The sequence below is a fragment of the Mus musculus genome, chromosome 3, assembly GCF_000001635.26.
Source record: "Mus musculus strain C57BL/6J chromosome 3, GRCm38.p6 C57BL/6J".
Classification (NCBI taxonomy): domain Eukaryota; kingdom Metazoa; phylum Chordata; class Mammalia; order Rodentia; family Muridae; genus Mus; species Mus musculus.
Genome location: NC_000069.6, coordinates 140,904,004 through 140,918,035, shown reverse-complemented (window position 1 = coordinate 140,918,035; position 14,032 = coordinate 140,904,004). Strand labels below are relative to the sequence as shown.

Here is a 14,032-nt window from a genome sequence, read left to right as displayed (position 1 = left end):
CTATTGTGATAAAAAAATATGGCCTAAGTAACTAGGGGAGTGAAATATTGATTTCACTTTACAGCTGAATGTACATAATGGGATAATTCAAAGCAGGAACCTGGAAGCAGGAACTGAAGCAGAGACCCAGAGGAACACTGCTTGCAAGCTGCTCTTTAAGGCTTGCTCAGCCTGACTTCATATAAATATTCCTATCCCTGTCTGCCTGTCCAAGGATGGCCACTCAAAAATGGATTAGCCCTCCCACATCAAATAATCAAGAAAATACCCTCACAGAGTTGTATACTGGCAAATATGACAGAGGCCTTTTCTCAGTTGAAATTCTCTCTTCCCTGATTACCCCGGCTTGTGTCGAGTTGAAAAAGCAAGCAAGCAAGCAAGCAAGCAAACAAACAAATAAACAAACAAACAAACAAAATACAAGCACAGCAATGCATTATCTTGAAGTATATAGTTTTCTTTTATTGTTTATCTTTTCGTTCTCATATTAATATCCCAATATAAAACACAGTGTAACTTTGAAAGTTTGATAGTCTAACATGTTTCAGTCTCTTCAAAATATCTACATTTTTCTCAGAACATTCAATCTCTTAATGAGGAGAGGCGACTGGTGAAGGTGCACTGCAGTTACAGTGGAGACCCCAGCACATTTGACATGCCAGGAGCATGGGATCTCCTCTGAGGACAGAAGACACAGTGGAGTTGAGCTTGCCTGAGTCTACAAAGCAAGCCCAGACGATTGTGAGAAGTTACTTTATATCACACACTAAATTCATATAGTGCTGAATGTTGGTTTTGTTTTAATTTGATTATAACTATGCCTTAGGCTTTCTCTCTTGGAATAGATATCTTCAGGGGTGATGGAGGGAAACGGGCTTGAAACTATTCCGGGGGTAATGTAACTTTTCTTGTTCAGTCAGTGAAGGTAGTGATCGCAGCACAAAGAAGAACTTGGAAATGGTTTGCAGAGAAAACAAGCTAGACAGAGGTGAAGACTGGAAGATCCAGAAAATGAGAGTCAGAAGACTAGAACAGAGTGTCAAAGATAGTAGGAGGCCAGGCAGAGCAATTCAGTAAGAAGACAAGAGATGCCAGAATGAATCAGACAGATTAGAAAACTAGATTGCATAGAGGCTAGAAACTTCCAGGCCTAGGCCTAGGAATAGTTAGTACAGAGAAAGCAAAGTTTTGAGATCAGTCCATCTGATCACTTCAACTGAGGAAATAAAAACAATGTTTACAGGTTGAAATGGCATTTCATGCTTTCTGAAAATTATCCCATTAGAAATGAATGCAAAGTACACATCATAGGAATAGTGAAGTTCAGTACATACCAATGTAGTTTATCAAGTCTAACCATGGAGTGAAAGAGCCTAATTAAAGTATTAAAATACTGTTTGGTGTCAGCAGATTTTAAGATTTGTATGCAGGAAAAGGATCTAAGAGTGGGTAGACTAGGAGGAGCAAATAGCGTGAATAAATATTGACTGACTAGCGTTAAACTTTGATAACAACTATGAGTCTACATATCAAAGAAGCACAACAGGAGACATAAAGCAACAATAATGAGATTCAGATACAGGAAAATAAATCAGTGAAAGGACTCAAAAGAGGGCAAATTTAGAAAAAAAATGTGGGCAGACTGGGAGTTATATTCATTGCTTCTGTATAAAGAAATTTTGTCCCTAATTTTTAAAAAATAAATTAAATTTATACCTTTATTTTATGTTGATCATATTATGTGGATCTCAGTAAATATATATAAATGTGTTCATTTCTCCAATTATAAATATTTTCCTTACAAAAAGTCAATGATTCAAATAATTTCAAACTCATAATTATTCTAAAATTGCAAATATTTTCAAATGTTTTATGTTAAATCTCATGAAGATAAGCTGATTGAAATTTCTCCTGTGTCTAAATCCTGGAGAATGACTTGGCCATGTGTCTGAGGCAGATGAATGGCATCACTGAGGCAGCGTTTTTTGAGCCATCTTATTGTGCATAGTCATGACTAAAGTACTCTGCAATGCACGCACGTGAAAGGATGGGCTGATTTCCCCAGTTCCTAAAAACTACTTCGAAGTGCTTTGTTTGATGTTATTTTGATTTTTGATGTTCACAAAGAGGTGTTAAGAAATAACACCAGAATTTAGATGTATATTAAAAAAAAAACTGTTTCTGGGGCTTGAAGGAATTGTTTAATAGTTAACAGCAATACTTTTGTGGAAGACCACGATTTAGTTCCTAACACTCACAACTCAGCTCACAACTGCCTGTAACTGGAGTTTCAGGAAATGCAATAAGCTTTTCTGGCCCCCACGTGCACCAGGCACATACACTATGCACTTACATACATGCAGGCAAATAGACAAATGCAATGCAATGCAATGCAATGTAATACAATACAATACAATACAATACAATACAATACAATACAATACAATACAATACAATACAATAATAAAACAAAAAATGTTTTAAAGGTTCAGTGTCTTAGAATAAAACCCTTCCTAGGATTATTTTTTGAGACTTTATTATTTAATGTTTTTCTCCCCTAAAGTACTAATTTGTTATCAAACTTATAATAACTATGTGACTTTAAATTTGAAGGTTTTATTTTACGTATGAGAAACTAGTGATCTCAAATCTTTTCTGTCTATAAAATACATTAATTGTTTGATTTTTTATTATTTGAAGAATTTATACTTTTATTGTCTGGATATAAAACAATGAAGAAATATCGTATATACTTATAACAAACAGTTTCTTTTAACAAACTTAATTATGAAAAAATAGTTTGATTCATATTACCTTTTACTTCCCTACAATAAATAACTTAGAAATATTTTTCTCCTGTGGCATACAGAAACAATAATCTTTATTTGACCAATCTTTATCTATAAATATTAATTTCACTTCTTTTATCAAAAGTGTGTTCATTGTATGAGCAAAATTATTCAGTTTAATATGCCATCTTTTCCAAGAGGAAAACATCAAGTATAAATAAAAGCCATTTAATCAGGAAGGGTGGGAATAAATGCAAACCTTAAAACTAGTCACTGACTAGAGGATGCAGAGGCTATCAGGACAGTTCTAGCTGTGGTGTGGAGAGTCCTATTGTATTTGCTAAAATTGTTTACATAGATGCCCTCCTTTAAGCCTCACACTTTCCTGAATGCAGTTTTGTGAAAGATCAAGTTAATATTCAGAAAATGAAGCAAATTCCCTTCTTTCATTGACAATCAATGCCGTGTTTTATTCCATGAAGGAATCCAAGTAGCAAGCTGAAGGTTTTCCTGAAACCTTGCGAGAATGCAGTGCACCTGGGATATCAGCTCATGTTTTCTCCTGCATGTCATGCTTTGAGGTTGGCAAAGTACATTGAAATGTTTCCTTTAAATAAACATCTTACCAGTGGTGAATTCTGGCTGCTTAGGCTTCTTGTTCTCTTAGCCAATGAGCACTAGAAGGCGGTGTGGAGGGAGGGAACAGCTCAGTCTCATATGGCTGATCTGGAACCAGAATCGAAAGGGATGAGAGTGTGACTTCACTGCAGTACTAATCACAGGGGTGGTGAGTTCATTAGGACAAGCAGTTAGTCACTGCCCCTGAGGGTTCAGCTGCCAAAGACTATTATTTCTGAGGTTTATAATTGTCTTTATGACTGCACCAAATATAAATTTCTTCTTTGTATAAAAGGCCATTCAGAGACTGTCCCACCTAGATCCATCCCATATGCAGACACCAAACCCAGACACTATTGTTGATACCAAGAAGCACTTGGTGACAGGCATCCAGTATAGCTGTCCCCTGAAAGCCGCTCCCAGAGCCTGACCAATACTAATGATGATACTCACAGCCAACCATCAAACTGAGCACGGGAATCCCATGGAAGAGTATGAATTGAAAACCCATAGGAAGAAAAATATCAACTAAACTGAAGCCCTGGAGCGCCCAGGGACTATACCACCAACCAAAGAGTATCCATGGAGGAACCCATTGCTCCAGCTGCATATGTAGCAGAGGACTGGCTTATCTGGCATCAATGGGAAAGGAGGCCCTTGGTCCTGTGGAGCTTTAATGCCCCAGCATAGGGGGGTGCTAGGATGGTGAGGTGGGAGTGAGTAGGTATGTAGGAGAGCACCCTCATAGAAGCAGGAAGGATGGTATGCAAGGGTCGTGGAATAGGGAAGGGGGACAATATTTGAAGTGTAAATAAGTAAAATAACCAATAAAAAATTAAATGTGGTTCTAAGGGGGATCTGATAGCCTCTTTTGGCCATCTAGAAAGCAAGCAGATCCTTGGTATTTGCCATGTTGTCCTGTGATGGTAGGTGGTGATCCTATCATTAAGATCAAAAATTAAAAAGAAAAAAAGAAAAATCCACTTAAATTTGGGATTTGTGGTATACTCTATAAACACTATGAAATATGTCCTTTAGATAGGGAATTCCCTCATTCAGTAACAGAACTACCCATTATTAGTGATTGATATTTGGATGTGCATATAAAAGAAAAGACAGAGAGATTCATTCTAACCTAAATCATTCATCATTCATTCATTCTCTCTCTCTCTCTCTCTCTCTCTCTCTCTCTCTCTCTCTCTCTCTCTCCCTCTCTCTCTCTCTCTCTGTCTCACACACACACACACACACACACACACACACACACACACCTACAACTTCCGAATACAGATTGTATTGTTGGTCCTACTTCTTAAAAATAGTTTCTGAATTATTACTCCCTGTATTGTTGCTTCTATAACAGTCATGGATCTCCAAAAAACCTTGTTGTCTAAAACGATACACTCCTGAAAATATCCTAAACTACCACAGTGAAATGTTGTGAGGTTTCTTCTTTCTAGCTAGCAAAGAGCAAAGGAAAGGTAGATCAACCAGCAGATTAATATTCATAATCAAGTAAATTTTCTTGTTACACTAGACTTTAGTTCATTAACTTCATAAAAATCTTGGGTGTAAGTTTGAGTTAGTTTTATAATACATTTAAACTTTTACATACATGTGCAACAGATTCTTCTAATAATATAAGCATTATTCTTATAAGCGTTATGTCTTTTGCCACACAGGCATGACTTCAGAGATGTGATAGCTTAATATAGTTTTATAAGGTCACACATAGCCAAAAATAGCTATACTTGAATAGATAAGTTTAATCAGAATAAAAATGATTGGTATTGATTTATGGAGAGCCTGGCTATTTTACAATCTGTACTCAGAGAGTGTTTCATTTAAGTTCACATGTGTAGCAGACATGAAAGGTTCTGAAAATGTAAAATCTGTGGACACCAATGCCACCTTCCTAATTCTGTCATTGCATTTACAACCATTCCTTGTTCCCAAGCAGTGACTAAGCATTCACTGGCCAAGATGTAGGGTTTTGGAGGAACTGACAGACTCCTCCGTGGAAATACTGCTTCAGACTTCGTTGTCTGTCCAAGTATACGTCGGTCTGAGACTGCTGGTACTCAGTCCTTGTTCCTTTCCTCTCTGCCTCGGCTGACTCTATCCTGTCTCGGAGATATGAGTTTTCCTTTTGTCTTCTTCTGTTTAATAGTCGTACACTTAGATGTTCCTGACGTCTCACCAGCTTTCTTCTCACCAGCCTTTAGCCACTGTGCACACCAGAAATACTGCCAAATAAAATCACAGAGAAAAGATGATAGGATGGTGTCGACACAGTAGTACTCTGTCAAGGTAATGCCGCATTTCCATGTTCTTTTTAGATGGTGCGTTCACTCACTTATCTCTCAACTATAACTCCCAGAATTCAGGAAACCTGAGGTCATATTGAGAAATCATACATGTCACTCAATTTTTTCCTGTCTCCGTCCAACATTTTGACAACATTCAGTGATACCAAGCTTATTTCTCCTTTCACAGTTGCAGCCCTTCATTCCGGCACACCTATCTCCAACCAACTGCATCTAATGATCTTTCTCTTTCTCCATTTCACCTACATGGGTCACCTTTGTCAATTCATCTCCTTTACAAACCCCCCCCCCTTATTCATAGGTTTTTATCTCCTGTTCCTCGTGCTTTGGGAAAGGACTATGGCTTTTTCTAGCTGCTTAGACTGAGAAGCAGTTCCTAAGTTAGACTATGACTGTACAAATAAAATCCCATATAACACTCCTGTGCACTTCATGGCTGTTTAGTAGTTGATTTTATGAAGACTACACACATTCCTGTGATGGAAGTGCCATTTCATCTGCTCACTCTTGTCACCATCTTTTCATAATACAGTGTGTGTCCTTAGTGTCTAGCTGTCTTCAGTGGGACTCCGGGTCCTGAGATCACAGGGGCAGACACTTATCATATTTAAATTCTAAGTGCTGTGGCTTCCACTAAATAATTATTTGTTTAATGAATGAAGAAAGGCACAGCTAATTGAGGAGACATATGCATGCTCAGATATGTATAATTCAGTTAGAGAATTATTTAATGGAATATAAATTACTTGCTGTTCTCTACAAGCAAATAACTGCATCTATCCATGGACATGAATAGAGGCATTTTAATGGCCTGGATGTGAAATATCTTTGCCTTTCAAATTAAGTGTTAGTTTTTTCTCACTCATTATTTCTTACTATTTCAGTATTATCCAGTTTACATTTTGGTAAGTCTCAAAATGGATATATTAAATTTGACGATTTATAATAATATATTTATATTTATAAATAAATGATGCTTTTATTGAAAACTTGCAATCTATTTCCTAGCAATCTCTAAAGTTTCATCTGAGTTCTAGAAATATTTACTTTTCAAATGATAAAAGAAACTTAGACATTTAATATAGAAATCACTTTCTATAGTTTAGGATATAGAATTAATAAATCTTGCTTCTCATAATCAATTTATAATTCAATACTCCCTCAAAAAACAATACTTTCAAGTATTCAACAAATAGTTATTATATATATATTGCATTTCAGATATTCTTCCAAGGTCCACAGTGTACACTATAATATTTCTTAAAATGAATTCATGTTTTTACTTGAAATGTTCTATTTTAGTAGTTTTCACCATTATCAACTTAGTTGACACGTTACTTAATATGGATAACCTAAATGTTATGTATATAAAATATAGTAATAGTATTGGTAACAATTTCTATGACTTTATTTTTTACTTTATATATGACTTAGTTCCTTAATAATATTCTTGCATTGAAAAGAATGGGTGAATCATTTAAATAGCTCTTTCCTGACCTACTTAAGAGATAATATGTGCCGATTACTACAGTATGTGTTGCTTTGAATTTTAAAGATAGATCAGCCTCAAAGAGGATACAGAAAAGGCAGCATATGTTGTTGTTTCCCTATATAGTCCTTAGTATCTCAAAAAATAAATTACATGGTGTGGGTTACCTGGAAACATTTAGGGGAACACAGGTGGGGAAGGAGCCATAAGAACGCCTGCCTGCTTCTTGAGAGAAAGGCTGCTGGGATGCACAGTCAAACTTTCCTGTCCACTGCTATGAGACTTCAAGCCAGATTCACTGACATTCCTAATGGCACTTAGGCTCTGACAAATCTTATTTATTCGGGCGTTCTTCCTTTGCTTCCATAAAGAAATGGAGGCTGTAGTGACCATTAGTCTCTATGTCTCCGGAGCATCGTCTCCTGCTGGGAGCAGAACCTCTGATTAGCAGGACCATACATTTCTTTCAGTACCAATCTCAAGTTTTTGTTCTACGTGAAGTTCTCCATCAAGCAAATCTCCAGACACCCATTTTCTCAGTCAAGATTTCTGGCTAGACAAGAATTTAATTCATTAAGGAGAAGGGCCCACCTCTGACTGAGCGAGAGTGGAGAGGTTTCGCCTTCTGAAAGAGACTGCAGACCTAGTAGTTTATAAGTTAAGGGAAATTAGATCTGAGATGTGTCATTAAGTGTCATCACACCTAATAATATCTAAAGCTACATGATGTTCTTTGCGCCTTTAAAATTGAATCACAATGCAACAAAAACTGTTTTCTGTGCTAACACATTTCTTAACAGATTTATTTATGGATCTGTTTCTTTCAAATCACAGCCCAGAAGTTTCTTCCAGACCACTGCAGCTAAGCTGACAAGCGCTAGATGCATCTAGGCAAGTCTCATTCTTCTCTACAATTCTTGCACTAACTCGGGTTTGTCTCCCACTGTACAGTTGTGGTGCTAGCTGCAGTCGTCACATGCAATGCTGATGTGCCATGCTCTCCAACGAGCCCGCTGCCTCCTGTTTGCTTCTCTCCACTTAAGGAAAGTTTGGTTTTTTTTTTTTTTTTTTTTTTTTTAGAAGATACCAAATTATAAACTAAAATGTTATTAATCCCCAAATGAGCACTTTTTAAGCACTTAATATAATTTAGTTCACCTAATAATATTAACTGCTAAGTTAGTATCGTCTAGAAAAGAATGTGCAGCACTTTCCTTCTTCCTCATACCCAAACATTAATTGTTGGATTTTTTTTAAATTAAAAAAACATTTAAAATTAAGCATGTTTTCTCAGTGGCATGAAAGTTCATTGTAGTTAACTTATTTTACTGAAAATACTAAAGTTTCTTCATGATGTACATTTTTAGGGATAAAAAAATGTTCATTTTTATTTATATTGCTAAATATCCAAAAGATTAGAGTGTTCAAGTTTTATTAATTAATTGAATCATAGGAATTCCCTTTGGCTAGTAATTGTCAATATCATATTTATATTGTGTAATAAATCTTGTATAAATAGCTTAGCTATACCAGAAGCTTAAAAGGGAAAATAGAACGTTGGTATTTTACCTGGAGGTGTTCATACACAAACCACTTAGGTGGGTTACAACTCTGAGCAACAAAGGTTACTTCTGGTTGAGGTCCCAGTAAGTATTTAGTGCTGTCAGATTTTAAAACACAATTTCAGCAATGCATCCTGGCATACTGTACTATCTGAGTTTCAACTTAAATGTCGCAGCACTCAGGGGAGTTGAATAACTTATTGTCTTTAACTGCTTGCCTTACAACACTTTTGACAATTTCATGCTTTTGATACTCATTTTATAATCTGCCTCATGTTATTAATATAGAGTTTTAAATATACTTTTTACATAAATTCAGTAGAAAATTTGCAAAAAAAAAAAACATTTCTTAGTGTTTGGCTTGTTTTATTTCCTAAAAGTGCTAAATATTGCTAGTTTTAAGGATGAGTATGTCTTTTAAAAATAGTGGTTTGATATACATTTCTTAACAGACATGAGGTCATAGAGACTTACTGGTAATGTTTCAGAGGATTTATCATTTCATACCATATTTTATATAAATCATCTATCAATCCATTTTGAATCAATGTTTCATAAAATATTAAATGTGAGCCACAATTTATTTTTGTGTGAGTGGTCCAATTTCCTAGCATATTTGTCATTAAAAGGTCCATAGTTTTCACAGAATGGATGTTACAAGTTCATCAAAAGTCAACAATATTTAAAACTCTCCTTTCTACTGAAAATATACATTCTTTTATATAATATAATCTAATTATGTGTTCACCTTCACAATCTCTTCCTGGATTCTCCCCACGTCAGTTTTGAAACGTCACTGCTTTCTCAAATCATCCTTATAGAAGCTTAAATTACATGGTAAGAGATGAGTGTGTGTGTGTGTGTGTGTGTGTGTGTTTATTTAATTGATTTTCACCTTTGAACCTCTCAATTAGAATTATATTGGCTACTCTAAATGCTTTTATCCATCATGTGAATTATAGACATTTATTTATTCACTCTTTGTATAAATTGGTTGACTGGATATTGAACAGTATTATTTTCTATCTTTATATTAAAATTAGGAGATTTGACATTTTAAATTGTTAAATCCTCCACTTTATGAACATTGCATACATTTCCGTTGGCTATATGTCCTTTGATTTCTTTCATGAATGTTTTTTACCTTCCAGCAATAATGTTCTTCAGATGTTTGATCCTTGATATTGGAAATGAAAAATGATACAACCACTTTGTGAAGACTAATATCTTACTAGGAGTTACACATGAATTTACACAAAACTTTTTAGTGAAATAAAGCTTTGTCACAAAACCAGTTATGGGTACATTTATAGCTACTATCTTCAGAATATCAGACTGAAATTAAGCCAGGTGTCTTCAACCTGTAACAAGATGAGCCAACTAGCAACATCTGCATAATGAATTAATTTCTAGTAAATAACAGAGTTAGAAACTCATCTACACCAGCTCATCCATTGCATTGAGCAAGGAAAACTCATGACTATACTAAAACATAAGACATCGACAGAGAAGAAGTAACCAAAAGTATTTACAATGGTGTAAAGGGAAGCTGAAAGTGCTTCTATTTTCAAAGAGAGAATATTTGAGGAAAAATATCAACACACTAATCATAGGAATAGATTATAATCCCCAAATATAATCCACACTCTATATCAGTGATTCTCAACATTTCTAATGTTGTGACCCTTTAACACAGTTTCTCATGTTGTAGTGACCACAACCAAAACAGTATTTTGTGTTACTTCATAATTTTAATTCTGTTAATTATGAATTAAAATGTAAATATCTGATATTTAGGATATCTCATATGCATCCCCTCTGATAGGGTCATTTTCAACCCTAGTCCTCCAGAAGGAACCCCAACCTATAGGTTGATAGCCACTGGTCTTTATTGATAACAAATTAATGAGCAAGTAAAAACTGGGGTGAAGAGAATTATACTTTTTATAGAATTCTGTCGCATCTGCTCTCGACCAGCAAGAACGACACGACCACCAGTTCTTCTATCAGCAGTTTATTCAGCAATCTTCAGTCTTCATCTCTCTCCCCCTTCATCTCTCTCCCTCTTCATCTCTTCCCCCCATCCCCGGGCCTCTCACTCTTATATACTCTCAGCCCCCATCCACTCACGGCAGGCCATGTCACCTCACCAGGCACACGGCTTCAGCCAATCAGGGCTGCAGGGGCGCGTCTCCACCAAATATAGACTTGTTTACACCACCAGCTCTGCATCCGGCAGGCACCATCTTTAAGGTGCGGCTCAGGCAGCCTAAGGGGGAGGCTACAGCCTCCTACAGAATTCCTAACAATAAATGCAGAACACACACACACACATACATACAACAACCCAATAGAAAATCACAAATGAGGGCAAAAATTACTTCAAACAAAAGGAAAAGCTGAATCCTTGAAACTCACAAAAGATCTGGTAAATGATTGTGTAATGGGCTTAAATTTAGTCACTCTGAAAAACCTTTGGTATTCCCTCTCCCAAGAAAAAGAGATACAGCATATGCACAGCTCTGGCTTCCATTCCCTGCTTGAAAATACATACATACATACATACATACATACATACATACATATGTATATAAATAACATATATATGCTAGTTTCTCTTTCTTTAAGGGGGGGCTAGAATTATTGATTCACTTCTTTGGGTAAAAAGGGGGTAAATTAGTATCAATACAATAGAAGAACCCTACATATACTCCATGACGAGGAGACTGACAGTTCATCTGGAGTAAGTGATGGTGCCCTGGTACACTCCTGACATCAGGCAATGAAAACAGGCCACAGCTGTGGGAGCGCTGGAATTCAGTCTTCCCAGTACAATCATGAGACTACCACATAAATGGTCAATGATGGCTACTCTATGCAATTCCTGATAGGCTCTCTTTGAAAAATTACAAGTTCAGAAATAAAAGAATGTTTGAAAACTGACACAGGAGTAGGTAAGCATTGACATGAAATCCAAACAGTGTTCCTTTCTAATAGAAAAGCTGATCGAGTTAAAATACACCATATTTTGGTCAATGCTTTAGTTTTTAATGTGGTTGTTGAAGATTTGTTATTAGGAGAACAAGCAGCTTTGAGTCTACTGAGTAATGCTCATATTAACTTACTGAAAATGAACCACCAAGCCCAGGGTCTGACTTGCCTATCCCAGGTCCTAAGGCATACATTTTAACTTTCAGCTGAGTATTTTCATGGGACTCCAGAGTATGTGAATGAGTGGCTCTCTCTTTTGCATGTTCTTGTTGTGTCTGTGTATCTTCTGTAGGGTTAATTTGTCCATCCTTAATGTTTTGTTTTTTGCCTTATCTTCTTCTATTTTATTTTGTCATGTTTAGTTGTTGTCGCTTAGCAGCCTGTTCTTTTTTAATAAGAGACAGAAAATAGTAGATCTTCCGGGGAAGCAAGATGAGGGTAGGGTAAGAGGAGTAGAGAGAGGGGAAACAATGTATTAGGATATATTGTATAAGAAAAGAATACTTTAATAAGAGGAAATTTCTTTAAAAAATTGTCATCAGGAGAGTATTTGTGTATTGTGTTTATAGCTTGAGATTGCTCTCATGTAAGGATCAAGGAGCAAATAAAAAGAGAATATGAGACCGGTGAAGATAGTATCTCCCCTATGGTCTGAGATTCTATCAAAGCTACCTCCCTATGAGCACCATTCACTGGAGGGTTGAAAAAAATGTTAGAATTCCACAGGGTCTCACTGTGACAGGCAGGTAGTCACTGCAGAATATCTGTACAGTCTATGTGGGGTGTGAAGTAATTTACTTGATTTATTTTTATTTTGTGGCAATTCCTTTCTTTAGAGGTGACATTTGAGCCAAAACCAGAGAAGCAGACATCAACCCAAGACTTAGAGGAGAGTTCCTTCAGTGTGAAGGTCAGTGGAGCTGGTGAATTAAAAGAAAAAAAGAATGTGATCTTTTAAAAACAGCATTTTTGCAGATGATCAAATCAAGATGGAACATTTGAGGTAGGAAGTAATGTAACATGACTGATGTCCTTGTTAAACTGACTGAGCACAGAGGCCATCGTTGTGACAGAACTGGCCTATGTAGCAAGAATGTGAACACTGGAATTAGTTAGTTCCAACATGCAACTACATGCCCCTAAGGAAAGAAGATGGCAGCTCCTTTCTCCACGGTGCTTCCTGGAAGAGGATGTTTGGCTGATGTGGATATTTTGAACTTCCTGCCTGCAGAATCTTGAGACAATAAATTTCTTGTGTTTTGATCACCTGGTTTTTCCTACTTTACTACATCAGTGCTGGGAAGACGCTTTGTAAGAGTAATAAAATGATCAGTGAAAATATGAAAAGCTGCACTATCATTAAACTTTGAATTAAAACGTAACACATTATTTTCAGTGATTAGGGATTTTTAAATGAGATTACCTCCAAATGGGCACTCTTAACACTGTGAGCAGGAGTGCAGCTTGCTAGACTTAATGCACATAAAGATACACTTAATGTATTGTAGCACTTAACACCATGATTGGTATATTGTAAGAACACAGTAAGTGATAGCTGTAATAAATGGTGTAATTATACATCTGTATTAAAATTATACATGCTATATAATGATTGTGGTAGCAATAAAGTACCTCTAGATGGAAAGTTGGCAATATGTATCAAATCATTTAATACATAGACTCTTTGGTGTATCAATTTCCGCAGCCTAGAAAATATGTATTTTTCTACTTAATGGGGCTTTTTCTCAGGCTGACTAGAAAGATATTAGGAAGGAGATGATAGAAGAAATAAAAGTGCAATATGGGAGAGAAATATGTTTGGGATTTAGAAAACAGGAAGTACACTTTACTTGATTTTCTTTCACTTTTGACTTTCTTTCTTTGGAGGTGATATTTGAGCAGAAACCCAAAATGAAGTCAGCCAATGATAGGTAGGAAAGATCTGTTACCTTTGGTAAGCGTAACCAATCAGTGCAAGAAGACAGATGTGATCTGGTCCGTTGTGCATTAGAGCCACTGTAGTGAGGAGAACAAGAGAAGTTCACAACATATGGCATATACTATTATGCCTCAACACACACACACACACACACACACACACACACACACACACACACACAACACACACTCAATCTCACACAAAACACATACACAATATACCATATAACATATACACACTCTGAAATACCATACTCCCAGACACACATACAGATACACAAAAATATTAAAACCCACATTCACACATGCATTCAAACA

General features: G+C 36.2%; 1 long non-coding RNA gene across 1 annotated transcript; it reads left to right on the top strand.

Annotated features, from left to right (window-relative positions):
- Positions 1 to 717: 717 nt before the first annotated feature.
- Positions 718 to 13,421, top strand: Gm32754 (predicted gene, 32754). The gene is made up of 4 exons (NR_169132.1): positions 718 to 741; positions 8,058 to 8,114; positions 9,569 to 9,622; positions 12,613 to 13,421. It is a non-coding gene; the product is annotated as a predicted gene, 32754 (long non-coding RNA).
- The last annotated feature ends 611 nt before the right edge of the window (positions 13,422 to 14,032 follow it).